We start from the raw sequence: 17,528 nt of genomic DNA on the forward strand, positions 1-17,528 counted from the left end.
TCACTGATATATAAACACTGAGGCCCATGGAATACATCTTGATTAAATAATAAATGTATCAAATCAGTCATCAGATTTATTGGGGTTTAATTTAGTTAATTGATTCAGAAGATTGAATAGCTCATCATTAAAGTAAAGTATGGTTCTGAGACTGCAGTGGGTTCAGTGACATTGGTCGCAGTGACTTGTAGCTGTTTTAGGCTACTGTTCACTGATTTGCCACTGAGGCCTCATGAACTCATCTTCAGCTTTAAATGATGATACTAACATCAACCTCTGTTGGTATAGTCAGCTGTAATCTCCATAGTATAATGCTACTGGAGAAATATAATCAGCTGACAAATTTAGATTTCTACTGGTATTGTTTATCTGCAGGCATAGGTCTCCTCAGACTTGATACTGGGCCTGAGAGTAATTTACCTCCTGCAGAGTTTAACATGGTTATACCCTGATATTTAGTAGGGCTACCGATGAATCGATGACAATAGTCTGTCCCTACAAGGAGACCGAAGTCGGTGAGGTGATCAGACTTAATATTATCTGCCAATTTTATTCCTCTATTTCTCAGGAATTTGGCTGTTGCTCTCAGACCTTGAACTTGTAGGTCTACTGGTATTTTGTCCACCACAATGGCTTGTACTCGACAGACGTACCTGCCTAAGCGTACTGATGGTTGTACCACCTGGTAGACTTGAGGTCCTGCATCTGTTACAAACCCTGAGATGTTGAATGACATCTGGGCTACAGGCCTTAATTGTAGTTCATCTGCCAACTTTTTAGTGACATATGTTCTTTGGGATCCTTGGTCAAACAACCCGCGGGTATGGACCTTGGCCCTCTTATTCAGGATGGTAATTTGGGCAGTAGGCAAAGTCGTATTACCTTTAGACTTTGCCGATTGGACACTCTTTGTTGGTTGCACCTTGCAGTACTGTACTGTAGTGGGAATGCTATCTTCCACCTTGGGTCTTGAATACGTTAATTTCGTATATTTGCACAGTGCTGCATGGTGTCTACCTCTTCTACACCTGTTGCAGGTGTTGAATTGGGTATCACAATAGTCTATGTTGTGTGACTTGAGACACCTTGCACATCTCTCTAATTCCTGGAGTCGCTCCATACGAGTGTCTCTGGTTGGATAATTAGCACAACGGTATGTTGAATGTTTCATTTTGCAGAACATACATGTCCCCCAGCCTACTGCACGTTTGGAAGTTACCGGTTTGGGTGAACTAGTAACAGTAGGCTTGGAGGATGCTGCTGCATTGTCAGATTTTCTGCAACTTGATGTTTGAGTAATTGGTTGATGTTTATTTGGTGTAGTTGTTTTACCCTTTAATTGACTCTTATTTTCTATTTCTGAAGGCTTGCATGAGGCTTTAACTTCCTCATTTGCTCGTCGTTTGTTTATGATGGAATGTAAACCTTCAGTGATGTCCTGTACTGTCAGGATGGTGTTATGTTGATGTGTATATAATTCATCTAGTATATCGCTGGACAATTTTCGTTGAAGGACTACTTTGGTCATCCATTCACTAGTAGTTATATCAACCTTAAGACTGAATGTTCTTAGTAGTGACTCAAACTCCATGCTGAAGGATTGTAATGAGTCAGCAGTCTGATCAGGTTGAGGTAAATCCAGCAATTGTAGTACTAGATGTATGACAGTTTTCTCATTGCCAGCATTATTCCTAGGAAGCTGGACTGGGAAATTAGTGCTGTCGCTATTTTCATTTACATTTTCTACTACTGGTTCAGCTTCACCTCTAGCTTGGAGGCATGTTAACTTAGTAGCCTCAGGTATTGGGTTTTCAGAAACCACAGAGACTGTGGATAAATTGTCTGAGAACTGCTTAATTTCTGGTGGTATAATATTGGGTGAAGCTGTAGTGGGTGAAGCTTTACTGGGTGAAGCTTTATCCTTGTTGATTAAAGGATCTTATCTGGCTTGACATTTATTCTCAAAAAGATCCAGATCATCCATACCATTATCTACTTTATTTGATGTACTTGCTATTTGTTCTGATTCAATTATCCTGTGTAAATGTTCCAACCTGCCTTGAGTTTCTTCTTCATATTGTGCTAGGTCAGACAGGAATGGTTCCACATCTTCAACTACTATGTCGTCGTCGTCGTGGACCTGATTTTGGTAAGATTTCCTATTTGCTTTCAATATATGCAATTGGGTTTGAATCTGCAACAGTGGTATTTTCAACCGATGATAATTAATTACAGGCTCAAATAACAACTGTTCATATTGGTCGAGATCTCTTGTCAGTTGACGTTTGCTTGATATTAAAGCACGCTTTGCTTTCTGTGGATTAGTCATGGTGACTTGTACTTGGGCTGCTCATAAATTGTGAGCAAGTACTAATGGTAGCCTAGGGTTAAATTCTGCACTCACTAGGCAATAATCCTACCTCTACTAGAGGTTAGCACTTAAAATTAATACACATTATATATATACAATCATACACACTAATGATTTGAGTGATAAACCAGTGTCATGGAAGTACCTTTAGGTTAGCTCTTCTATATCACCCTAGGATGGTACAGACACTAATTAATCACTCAAAGGTGTAATGATCATAAGTAAATTATTATATATACACAACTCAACTCGAGTTGATAAAAATTACACCCAAAATAGGGTCAGCACCATTCATTAATGGTGTTAGGTTGATCAATATAGTACAACTGACTATGGTAATAATGGGACTAGGATGAGCAATAATAGTTCAACTAGTCAATTTTAATATCCTACCCTGTTGTGGGTTGGCAATTAGTAAATATTATACTGTGATCACTAGTGCAATATATATTAAATAATTCTCTATTTTGGAGAAATAATATACACAATTATTGATAATAGCCTCTTAATTAGCCTCTATGAAACTTCTAATATTATCAAGAAGTATTAAATATTATTAGTGCCCTCGCGAAATAAAGTCCACAAAATTCGTAGATAATCTCTCGCGAAATGTAACACCACGAAATCCGTGAACAATCACGCGACACCACAGCCACTACTTTGGCTGGCTTCAATATTAGCGCTGTCATTTCACGAAATAACACGCCACCAAATATCTGTGGGTGTGCATGAAACCGCTGATGAGGCTGAACTCAGTTGAGGGGGGGCTCCTGAGCTCCCACGAGGCTTCGCCGCTGTCTTTGACTGGCTGGCCTTGTTTAAATAACACTGCACTAGTATATTTAATGAATCCACTGGTTAACTGGTTCATCCGGTACTAAGATGACCAAATGTGGGTTCATAGGACCGAATATTCCAGTTCCGAAGGTCCAAATAATGTGGGAACCGACCTGTGAGATTTATATTTATTTAATTTATATGAATTTATATTTACGTTAATTTATATACATCGATATAATTTGTATGATAATGAGTGGACTGTATTTCTGCAATAATCTCTTAATCTCACAAATCGATCCTCTACACATTAGGGGGGTTTATTAAATTAATATATATGCAGCCAATCAAACTACAGTAATAGACTACATACATTGAAGAGGTTCCTTATCTTATAGTACAGCAGGTTAGTCCACCAGGTATAACTAGGGTGTAGACACCAAATTATCCTCTTTGAGGTAGCTTCCATCACCCAGTAACTGGTGCACAAAGTCTTTGCTTCCTCGTCTTGACCTGTCAAAAGGGCGCTAGCTGTAAAGCCAGATTCTATATATGACAAGCTATATCAGAGAAAACACTATACATGGAACATGAAGACCTGGCTTAATTACCTTTAGTTTGAGGCTATGTCGCGTTCTAACCGGTCACCCTAGCCAATGACATTAATGGCCACTAATGATAGATAATGGGTTTCGGAAAGAACACTTAACTCGATTTGTAGATATCGTGTTGGAGATGGTACACCTTTGGTTTCCAAAACACTACGTCCAAGTAAAATTAACAGGAGCCGAATTTGCTCCCGTGAGCCTCTGGTCTAGTATCAACAATGGCTGCCCTCCTTCCCCACTGACGCCTGGCTTACATTGTCCAGATTTCAGAAAGTGATAGAAGGGTCACATTTACTCTACTTTAATATTGATAATTAAGTTAATTTATATAAGATGTTTTTATGATGGTAAAGTCCAAAGACTAATGTATTTAAGAATAATTCCCACCATAATTGGTGGTGAATTATAATAGTATGTGGTGATGATATCCCGTTTTCTATAGACGGTAATTCCACTACAAATTACGTTTTCTATGGGTAACTTGTTGGTAATACAGCAGCAATTATCATCTGTCTGTATGATATATTAAATGGTGTCGAATTTTCCGACAATGAGGTCAATTTTTTTTATTAGAGTTAAAATTAACGTAGATATATGACCAAACCTAACCAACCCTAACTAACCTAACCTAACCTATCTTTATAGGTTAGGTTAGGTTAGGTAGCCGAAAAAGTTAGGTTAGGTTATGTTAGGTAGGTTAGGTAGTCGAAAAACAATTAATTCATGAAAACGTGGCTTATTAGGCAAATCGGGTCTTGCATAGTAGGCTGAGAAGTGCGTTCTGGCTACTAGGTACGACATAAATATATATATATATGTCTACAATGCAAGGTCCGATTTGCCTAATAAGCCAAGTTTTCATGAATTAATTGTTTTTCGACTACCTAACCTACCTAACCTAACCTAACTTTTTTCGGCTACCTAACCTAACCTAACTTATAAAGATAGGTTAGGTTAGGTTAGGTAGGGTTGGTTAGGTTCCCTCATATATCTACGTTAATTATAACTCCAATAAAGAAATATTACCTCACACATAATGAAATGGGTAGCTTTATCATTTCATAAGAAAACAATTTGAGAAAATATAATAATTCAGGAAAACTTGGCTTATTAGGCAAATCTGGCCTTGCATAGTAGGCCGAGAGGTGCGTTTTGGCTACTAGGTACGACATATATATATATATATATATATATATATATATATATATATATATATATATATATATATATATATATATATATATATATATATATATATATATTCACATTACTGCACCATTAATTAATTTATGCCAACCTTTATTAGGTAGGAATTTAGGCTGTGATTGTGCTGAGTTTTGCACAAATGCAGACTAAATAATTTAGTAGTTTCTTTAGTAGAAATTATTTCAACTAGTCTTGAACTAGTCAGTAGTGCATTATTATATTCCTTGTTTTGCTAACCCTGCAACAGGGTGGGATCCAAGTACCATATATTTACTATTGTGCTACCCTGCAACAGGGTAGGATCCAAGTACCTTATAATGACTCTGATTAGAGTACAGTGACACCTCGACTTATGATTGCCCCGACTTACGATAATTTCGAGTTACGATGTAAACTTCATCGAAAAATTCGACTCGACATCCGATGGTGTCGTCCACTTACAATATTTGTTGGTACACGTTTATTCGTTTGCCTTGTTCGGGTAGAAGGTAGACACAGTAGTCGCTTCTGTATATATTTATTGACTGAGATTGCAAGGTATATATCTGCCTAGCCGAGGTCCTTCTACTCTGAGCCTGTGAGGATAACTGCGGCTGCTGGGAGCATGCTTGATGCTCCTCTGTCTGGCATGACGTCAGAGGCCTACTTGCCTGTGATTGGTTACATTTCAACTGACAGAATTTTGAGTATAACACCGCTCGGACACGCTACCAAGTCGACGTCCCTTGTCGACAAGCTCTGGCTAGCTATATAGTTACAATGATACTGAAAGGACCTCGGTGGCATTCAATAATGGCTTACATGTGAAATTTGCATAATAATACATTGAAAGAAGATCAGGTGTGCGTAATACTAACAACTCGGCATATATGCACCAAAAAAAAAAATTCATCATAATAGGTGAAAATCATGGTAACAATTCTTTGATTAAACCAGAGTATTAAGAACATGTGTATGTCTACTGATCAGATATGAACAATACAACTCAAGGTATTGCCTAAACAAAATTATTAACATGTGTCAATGGCATGTGCTTGAAAACCATACAAAATTAAACAATTATTGCATTAATGGAACAAAGTTCTGACCTAACAACCACAATTGAATTTCAAGATAGATAATGATTTTTTTTTTTTCTCTTTTTTTTTTTTTTCTTTTTTTTTTCGAAATATACAATATATTTACAAGACCAATGTACAATATATATAATGTGCAATATATTTACAAGCATATACAAGACCTGGATCAAGAAGACTAACATCTGCGTGATAGCAGTCAGGATTCACTGGCCACAATGTGGTTGCTAGGACAATAATAACTCTTATGACAAGCACTGTAAAAATACAAATGGTAGTAGACTTAACAATGGCATCTAATTTATAACAAAATAAATTTGAGAAAAACTATACATTATATATAATGGTAATAATAAGACACATGTGGTAGAAATACTGCAAATGAGTTTTTTTTTTTTTTCAAAACAAACAGAATAACTGCAGAGTGCACTCAATTATAAATTCTACGGATATCTACACCTAGCTCATCCAGAGCACTATACAACTCTGGCTCTGACTGAAGGTCCGGAACAGGTGAAACTTCATGCGACAAACTATCATCTTGAGAGATATCCTCGTTAACATCTAGCCAATGGACATGTGGTGAGTGCACGGTTGAAACGAGAGGTCTAGATCTAAGATTATAATTGCTAGTATGGGGTTGCTGAACATCCAGTGGTCTGTCAACCACAGAAGGTGGTGTCCGAGTAGGAGTATCTGTCTGGGTAAGTTCATTGTCATCTTCCTCATCAGTCTCGTCAACAGTCATTTTAGCTAACTTCATGTGGTCTAAATGTTCATTTATATACTCTCCTGTTAACAAGTTCTTAAGTCTGTATTTGTTACCTTTAATAAGCTCAGTTACCTTATATGGACCCAAAAATTTCTTAGTTAACTTGTACATAGGACCAGACCTGTGTTGGTTAAGTATCATTACTACAGATCCAATAGTTATTTTACTGGGTTTAGTTCGTGCATTCCTTGCTAGAGTGAACTCGGCTGTTGCTTTGGACAGTTGTTCTCGTATTTTCTTGAATACTAGTTGCATTTGTCTACGCTTCACTTGAACAAAATCATCTACGTTATATAAGGGAGTAGGAGGTACGTTAATCAATTCATTAGGGAGGATCTTATCTGTACCATAAAGAATAGCGTGAGGTGTGTCACCAGTAGAAACATTAATTGAAGAATTTATAGCACACTGAATTAAGGGTATAAAATCATCCCAATTGTTGTTATCAAAATTCAACGTGACTCTCAAGGCATCTAACACTTTCCTGTTAGTACGTTCAGCTAGTCCATTACTTGCCGGATGATAAGGCATAATGCTACATTTTTTTATGTTATATAAATCACACAAGCTAGTTAGAATACTATTACTGAATTCTGGTCCATTATCTGAAAGGATTACTTTAGGCATACTATATCTACAAATTATTTGGTCATGGAATGCGCTGGCTATGGTTTCTGCTGTTTTGTTCGGGATAGGAACTAGTTCGCAAAACCGTGAAAAATTATCGACCATTACAAGCAAATGTTTGTTCCCTTTCTCTGTTTCCGCAAAATTTGTCAATAAATCCATCGATATTCGTTCCCAAGGAGCTTTAGTTGCTGGGTACACCTGAATTGGATTAGGTCCTGAAACATGTCCCTTGTGCTGTAAACAAGTTAAACATCTGTCAACATAATGAGCAATCTCCTTAGCCATTTTTGGCCAAAAATATTTCAATCGACCTTGTTGGAGTGTACGATCCTTTCCTGGATGTGCACTTGCAGGAGCATCATGGATAATTTTTAACACAGTTGGTACCAAGACAGCTGGAACAACTAACTGACAACATTTCCTCGGGGCTGTCCCTAGCTTTACTACTCTACACAGTAAATTGTCCAACATAACTAGTTCTTTCAATGGTACTGGCGGTTTATGAATCGGGCGAGTGTCTTGCTTAGTCAAAAATTTAATGACGGGTGCCCATATGGGGTCTTGTCTTTGTTCCGTTTCTACTACTGTAGCATCTAATGCTGGGTAATTTAACTGAATCGCAGCTACGTGTCGAGAAAACGCATCGGCTACAACATTTTGCTTTCCTGGAATATATCCAAATGTGGGATTGAATACTTGAATTGTGAGCAAATATCTAGCAAACTTTCCAACTGGATTCTTATTTTTGAACAAGGGAATTAATGGTTGGTGATCTGTAAGAACATGAACTGGGTAATTATAAATTGTATCCTTGAAATGTTTAAGTGCCCAAACAACTGCCAAGGCTTCTCGTTCTGTTGCACTATAATTTTTCTCTTCTTTGGATAATGTGCGGCTAGCATAAGCTATTGCGTGATCTCTGTGACCTTCTGCTTGAAGTAATGCAGCACCTAGACCTATGTCACTAGCATCTGTAACCAACGTAAAAGGTTTAGAAAAATCTGGGTACCTAAGGACAGGTGACGAAATCAAGGCTGCTTTGAGTTTTTTGAATGACTGATCCTGGGCCTCTCCCCAAACAAAGGGTTCATCTTTTCTTTGCAACTTGTAAAGCGGAGCGGCTATAATAGAGAATCCAGCAATAAATGAACGATAAAATCCTACAAGACCTGTGAACTGTCTTACGGCTTCTGCGGTACGAGGTGTTGGAAAATCACGGGCAGCAATAATTTTTGATTCATTCAATGTAATACCTGAAGGTGTAACTGTATGACCTAGGAAATTAATCTTTTGCTTTAAAAATGAACATTTTGCAAGCTTTATTTTTAAATTAGCTTCAGCGAGCTTTGCAAGTACTTTCTCAAGGTTCTGGAAATGAGTCTGAACATCTTGCGACATGATTATGAGATCATCAAGGTAAACTAGAAGAGTACTTCCTATCAATCTACGAAATAGATTTGTCATGAGCCGTGAAAAGGTTATTGGACTACTACGCAAACCAAACGGCATTCTTTTGAAATGAAAATGACCACTGGGAGTACTAAAGGCTGTCAATTGTTTACTTTCCTCATCAAGGGGGATTTGCCAGAATCCCTGCAACAAATCTAACGTTGAGAATACTTTGTTTCGACCAATACTTTGCAACAAATCATTTAGAACTGGAAGTGGGAAACGATCAGGTATTGTTACTCTGTTAAGCTTGCGATAATCGATTACAGGTCTCCAAGTCCCATCTCGCTTTGGTACAAGAATCAATGGAGCGTTCCATGGCGAATTACTCGATTCAATTACATCACTCTGTAACATTTCTTCTACAAGTCTATCTGCTTCTGCTCTCTGAGAATGGGGAAGTCGGTAAGCTGGTACATAAATAGGCGTAGTTCCTTGTTCAAGGGGAATTTTATGTGTAATAAGAGGAGTGAGACCTAATTTTTCTCCTGGTAGAGCAACAACAGCTCTATTCTTGTTCAAAATTTTCAAAAGCTGAGCCACAGAGTCAGGAAAATCAGTAGGACTGAGGTGTTGCGCTTGCACCTCTGGCTGAGATCCCTGTTCTCCTGGTGTGAGTGTACAAACAGTATGATCCATGGAGACATCATCCACAACTCGCACCGGTAACGAGTAATGGGCAAAATCTACAACATGGGTACCCGACTGGAGATGGATATCGGCATTACTAGTGTTTGTGATAAATAATGTAACAGTACCATCCTGCACTGTGTGCCAGGAGGGTTCAACAAATGTACCATTCACTTTACATGTTTCACTTTCCGCAATCACATCCGACAACTCAGGCACTCCCTGAACCTTAACTCTTATTCTGGTGAGAGAATGAGGGTGTAACACAGTGTCAGTAGCCGTGGAACCACTGACTTCAGAGATGGAAGCAGCCAGGCGAGCGAGACAACGAGAATCCGTTAGGGCGTCCCCTTCCAGAAAGTCCCGATACTCATTCTCCTTAACAACTGCACAACTACTATGCTTCAATCGAGTGCCTGTTTTCTCGGGTATGCTACCACGACAATGATCTGACAAACCTACGCTTGCAAGGCGGGTGTCAACAAAATTAACATAATCTGATTGAAGGTTGAACTCGTGGCCCTGTCGATACATGCTACACAAGGGTATGACATGGTCTTTGATACTTATGTTCCAACGATGGGGAAACAATGCAATATTTTCATCAATCATGGTGTACAGACCTAAGAGAATGTCTCCAGGAAAATGAATAATGTCAACAACTAAACATGTTATAGACAATGTGACATCATTGAACTTGAGTGGGAGGTCAATTTCACCCTGAACTTTTACTTTATTTCCTGAAATACCACTTAGAAAAGGTATGTGTGACTGTTTTAAAATAGTAGGGTGCATACTTTCAATGTCTCTAAGAGCTGAGGGCTTGACAATATTAATTTTTGCACCTGAGTCAAGAAAAACTTTTAAAACTCTACCATGTACAATGGCTGATACAAGGGGACCATCACTTGAGACTGGACAAGTTACTATTTTTGACTTATGTTGTCTGGGATATCTGTGTCTTGTTTGTGTCAAATTTACTGTGGATCCGTCAACATCTACAACTGGTCTAGAGTCAGTGTCCTCCTCTGTCAAGTGTCCAAATCTATTTTGGGTAGCTACTGAATACACAGGGAGGGCACTAGGATTGGCTAGCTTGAATTGGTTAGCGGATGGCCTTGGGGGTTTCCCGACGACATGGAGTGAACATTCTGAGCTCCAGCATTCTGTGACTGAGCATTATAATTTGAAGTTGCATTATAGCTGGGCTGGGAGTTGTAATTACGAGAGTTCTGATAATGTCATGGACGCTGTGAGCCTCGCCAAGACTGACCATGGGAGTTACGAGGTGGAGATGTCCTTTGCCTAGCTCTACAATCCGCAGTGTGGTGACCAACTTGTTTATGGTACGTGCAATATGGAAGCCTAGAATGATTAGATTGATGAGGGGGCCGAGAGAATTGTCTAGGAGGTGATGATCTAGGGGCGGACCAACAGTCCCTTGCAAGGTGGTTACTCTTACCACAATGCCAACATGAGGGAGTGGATGGTTGTGGACTATGGCGTTTCGGCATTTTATGAGGCGGCGAATTTGACTGGGGGCTACGAGCATGGGTACGCTTCTGCGACCAAGAGTTTTGAGAATTTGTGGGAGGATGCTGAGAGCTTGTGACTACATTTACAGCATCAGAGGGTGGCAACAGTTGAGCACTTCGGGGAGCTAGTTTATCTGCGGCATTGTTAATAGCCTCAAATACTTCACCAATTTCATGTTTAACACCAAAATTTTGTTGCTCAACGATTGGTTTTGTATGCTCGGGGGCAAAATGCATTAAAGTACCAAATGCTATCATTTTGGCCATAGCCTCAGGGGACAGATTATTGTCTTTATCTAACCAAGTCGAATTATTCATAGCAGAAACTAAGGCATACAGATACTGATCGAGACGGCTAGTAAACGCATTAAACGATTCACCAGGCTGCATGGTGGCATTGGCAATTTTCTTGACTAACCTATATGGGTCAAGGTCTCCTTTATTAACAAAGCGACGGCGAAAGAAATCCTTAAATTCAGGCCAAGACTGGAGGCTAACAATGGCTTTCTCATCAACAACAAAACGTGCATCACCTTTGGTTGTGTCCACGGCTGACCGTGCAATTGCTAAGTATTCGGCATCAGTAGGCTTAGAAAAACGTGCAACTGTTTTCGCTTCAACCTTACTAAACCATGATTCTAATAAACGCGATTCCCCAGCAAAAAGAGGAATAGCCATTTCCTGAGCTGATCTCTGGCCATTGGGACGAGCAACTGTTCCCATTGATTCTGAAGGGGTTTCAACAGTGGTAGGCATTGTCACAGCCGTGGAAGTAATATTTGAACGCAGATTATAATTAAGTGCACCTGGCATCAGAAATAGTATACACAAAAATAAACACAAAAAAATATCAACTTGGCTAAAGTAAAAATGGCAGAAATAAAATTATTAAATTGGGCTAGGCAAGAAAATAATTAAGAACAAGCAATTGTAAACTAAATTTAGCAATCTTTCATTAAAAAAATGACTGGAATTAGATGTATGTAAATTAATTAAACCAGACTAAGCACAGCAATTGAGAATATAAAAACTGGAAGTGCAATTGCAAAATTTCATTAAAAAGATTCAACACAACAAGTGGCAATGCAAGAAATATGGATGTAGCACATAAACTGGACACAGGAATGTATATAACTGCTAGAAACAATTATTTCTTACTTCTCTCGCCTTTGAATTCAGTAATGACACTAGTAACAATTAATGAATAATGGAATCATATGCAGGGAATATTGAAATGTCTCAGAGAAACTGTGGGCCTCTGGAGTACTAAACCGGCTCCAATATTTAACAAGTCACTGAAAGATTAATTCATAAGATATTTTGGATATATTTACGTTAAACCTCATTAAATCATAGCACACGATATCTTAGCTCATATTTACTTAACTCAGGGCTGCAGGATTTGCAATATAACAGTGGCCAAAACGAAAAACGGTGACCAGACGTGTGAAGAGGACCATGTGAGGGCTTGTTTACAAACTGGTGCGATGGCAGCGCTCCTGGCGGCGGTGGCGCGAAACTCAGGGACCCCACACTGTTGATGCTGGAAGTGCGAAGATAAATTCTGACGACGACGATATTACGACGATGTCGATGGAGAAACACGATTGGGAGGCAGGAGTTCACACAAAATGATGTAGCAGGGGCTGGTGGCGAGGTGTGAGCTTAGAGGGAGGCGAGGCGTGGCGACACTAGTCAAACAATTGCAGTCCACCAAATATTCTCAAGGAACAATACAGTACATACGATGCTCAGTTGATAGTTGCGACGATGATTGACCACGATTTCAGTAGCTTGAACACTCACAAAGCTTAGATACTGTCAGCTTGGGCGGTGGTGGGTGCAGGTGGTTCCCACGTGGTGGCGCGAGATTCAAAAATGGCTGGCGCGGAAGCTTCCTTCCTCCTCACTGATGAATGAGCGTTCTCACAGGAAAATATTGACCCTTACTTCGGAAACGTTGGCCTGGAGTAGTGGTTGATGGCAGGACCCCGGTCTGGCACAATATTTGATGCGTGGGTGGCAGGATGGCGGCTTATGGCGGTGGCGGTGGCGGCGGCTGGAACACGAGGCGATGCTGGGTACTTGAACTTTTGTTTCCAGAAAAAAATTTCTGGGTCCCACTGCTGCTACCAGTATTCGTTTGCCTTGTTCGGGTAGAAGGTAGACACAGTAGTCGCTTCTGTATATATTTATTGACTGAGATTGCAAGGTATATATCTGCCTAGCCGAGGTCCTTCTACTCTGAGCCTGTGAGGATAACTGCGGCTGCTGGGAGCATGCTTGATGCTCCTCTGTCTGGCATGACGTCAGAGGCCTACTTGCCTGTGATTGGTTACATTTCAACTGACAGAATTTTGAGTATAACACGTTCGGGGCGACCAAGTGCGTGGTTCCTGGTCACGCGGTCCGACCTGCCTCAGTTTACTACAGCTGTCCGCTTAGTGACGATCGCACCAATAAGAAATTCCGCGTTTGTGGTGATTTTTTTAATTTTGAACTCTAAAGGAATTATTATATATCACACCATGAGTCCCAGGAAAGTCAGTGGTACGGCTTAATATATGAGACCAAACGTAAGAATGACCATACAGCAGAAACAAGAGATCATTAGTAAATATAAAGATAGTGTGCATATGAAAATATGAAGTGTATGTAGTGTGTACATACACTATCACTACCATCACCACCACACACTACCACCACACACTACCACCACCACCACCCACCACTACACACTATCCCCAACACCTCACATTACAAACACCACCACACACTATCACCACCACCACACACTTCAACAACCACCGCAAATTACAACCACCCCCACCACACTACCACCATCACACACTTTCGCCAACACCACCATCACACACTACCACTACCACACCTTACCACCACCACCACCACCACACACTACCACCACCACCACACATTACAACCACCATAACTCACTACCACCACCTCACACTACCACCTCCACGACACACGACAACCACCAGCATGACATACTACCACCACCACCACACTCTATAACCACAAACATACACTACCACCACCACACACTACCACCACCACCACCACACACAACCACCACCACCACACATTTCAACCACCAAAACACACTACCACCTCCACCACACTCTATACCCACAAACATACACTACCACCACCACACACTACCACCACCACCACACACAACCACCACCACCACACACTACCACCACCACCACACACAACCACCACCACCACACACAACCACCACCACCACACATTTCAACCACCAACACACACTACCACCACCACCTCACATTACAACCACCATAACACACTACCACCTCCACCACACACTGCCACCACCACCACACACTTCCACCTCCTCCACACACGACAACCACCACCATCGCACACTACCACCACCACCATACACTACAACAAACACCACACACTACCACCACCACCATACACTACAACAAACACCACACACTGCCACCACTACCACACACTTCCACCTTCTCCACACACGACAACCACCACCATCACACACTACCACCACCACCATACACTTCAACAAACACCACACACTACCACCACCACCTCCACACATTACCACTGTAACACCACTATGACAGGGAGCTGTAACACCCATGACCCCCCCCCCCCTAGAGTTCTCACCCAGGAAAGTCTTTTCCAAGAGGTCAGCCCAGATGACCTCTGGATTATCTTGTATGTTGATTAAAAAATTCCTGGGTTACTCTTAGTCAGCTAGTTTCTAGTATGTAATATTTCATGATACTCTTGTCAAATATTGCAATGGATTTAGACCCCAGATTCTAATGTGTAAACATCCATGGATCTCCCCCTTTTAGCCAGGTCAGAGGTCAGCCACACTTGTAATTAATAATTCCTCTCCTAAACAGTGTATGGTGAATGTCAAACAGGCTTGATGGAAAAATTCTTGAGTATTTGTGCACTTGTAGCCGACCTCTTACATTTTTGGTGTAGATAGCAACAGCAAATCTCCCCCCCCCCCCCCTTTTGGTTTGTATATATTAGTCCTGTAGAAACTTAGAGACAGAGTGCCGGACACCAGGGTCAGGAGTGAAACTGTGAGAACATAGCACAGTCAGGGAGGAACAGAGTGAATCCACCGGAGGGAGAGACAGAGGTCTTAAGGTAAAGTGTGATCTCTGAGGGTTTTGTTCCATGTCTAAATTTCTTAACTATTGGCCAGTGTTAGAGTAGGATTTATAATGGTGATTAGCATAATTTTGTTCTCAATAAACTTTTGTTAAATTTCCCGTCTGTGTCATTTGTTGAAACCTCTTAGCCTTTTAGATAGAGTGGGCTGAAAACCGTCCCATAACTAATGACAGTTAAAGAAAGTACTCTCCCAGTCAAGCAATGTTTCTTGCCTTGTTGCTTGATATAGTCTCAATGGTCAAGGCAGATGGTGGCAGCGTTTTTTAATCCTGTGTTGCATTTCCTTGTTGGCAGTGTACCTTTTGGTTCCAGTGTAAGCATCATATATCAGCTCATGTTACAGAGTTCAATAACAGTGTTACCAAGTGCAACCGATAGGAAGTGTTACTCAGTATAAGTAGTAGTACATATATTATTTAGTTGATATTCATAGTGGTGTTACACCACCACCACCACTCACTACAACCATGACCACACAATACCACATACCACACACTACCACCACCACATACTACCAACACCACACACTACCACTACCACCACCACCATACATTACAACTTCCACGACACACTACCACCACTACAACACACTACCACCACACACTACAATCACAACCGCACACTACCACTATTACCACTATTACCTCAACACTACCACTATTACCTCAACACAACCACCACCACACACCACAACCACCACCACATTACCACCAGCACCACACACTACAACCACCCCCACACACTACCACCTCCACCAGACACGACAACCACCACACACTTCAACTACCACCACAAATTACAACCACCCCCACCACACTACCACCACCACACACTACCACCACCACCACCACACATTACATCCACCACCACACACGACATCCACCACTACCACCACACATTACCACCCAACCATCACACACCACCACCACCACACTCTACAACCACCAACATACACTACCACCACCACCACACACTATCACCACCACCACACACACTACCACCACCACCACACGCTACCACCACCATTACACTTTACAAACACCACCACACACTAACTCCACCACCACACACTACCACAACCACCACACATTACAACCAGATCTACAAACTACCACCACCACCACCACCACAACACATTACAACCACCACTACACACTACCACCAACACCACACACAACAACCACCACCTCATCCTACCACCACCACAACCACACACTACAACCACCACCACACATTATAACCACTACCACACACAACCACCACCACCACACAATACAACCACCACCAAATATGGCAACCACAACCACAAAATACCACCACCACCACCACCACCACACTATCACCACCACCACACAATACAACAATTACCACAAAACTGCCACCACCTCACACGACATCCACCACCAAAATACACTACCACCACCGCCACACACTACCACTACCACCACACAGTACCACCACCACCACCACACACTTCAACCACCATCAGATACTATCACCACCACCACACACTACCAACACTACCACATACTAACGCCACCACGACACACTGCCATTACCAGCACACACTACCACCACCTCCACATACTACCACCACCACGATATACTACCACCACCACAACACATTACAACCACCACCACACACTACCACCACCACCACACACTACAACCACCACATACACACTACCACCAACACCCCCTCACTACCACCACCACACATTACAACCACCATAACACACTACCACAACCACCACACACTACCAACTCCACCACACACTACCACCACCACCACACATTACAAACGCCAAAACACACTACCACCACCACACACACTGCTACCACCACCACACACTACCATCACCACCACACACTACCACCACCATTACACATTACAACAACCACCACACACTACCACCACCACCACATACTACCACCACAACGACACACTTCAACCTCCACCACACACTACCACCACCACACTCTATTACCACAACAATACCACACCCTCAACCACACACAACCAACACCACATATTACCCACACACCACACACTACCAACACCACACACTACCACTAGCACACATTACAACTATCACGACACACTACCACCACCACCACACACTACAATCAACACCGCACACTACCACTATTACCAACACAACGCAACCACCACCACCACACACCACAACCACCACCACACACTACCACCAGCACCAAACACTACAACCACCCTAACACACTACCACCACCACCAGACACGACAACCACCAC

This window comes from Procambarus clarkii, unplaced genomic scaffold (assembly GCF_040958095.1).
Source record: "Procambarus clarkii isolate CNS0578487 unplaced genomic scaffold, FALCON_Pclarkii_2.0 HiC_scaffold_95, whole genome shotgun sequence".
NCBI lineage: Eukaryota > Metazoa > Arthropoda > Malacostraca > Decapoda > Cambaridae > Procambarus > Procambarus clarkii.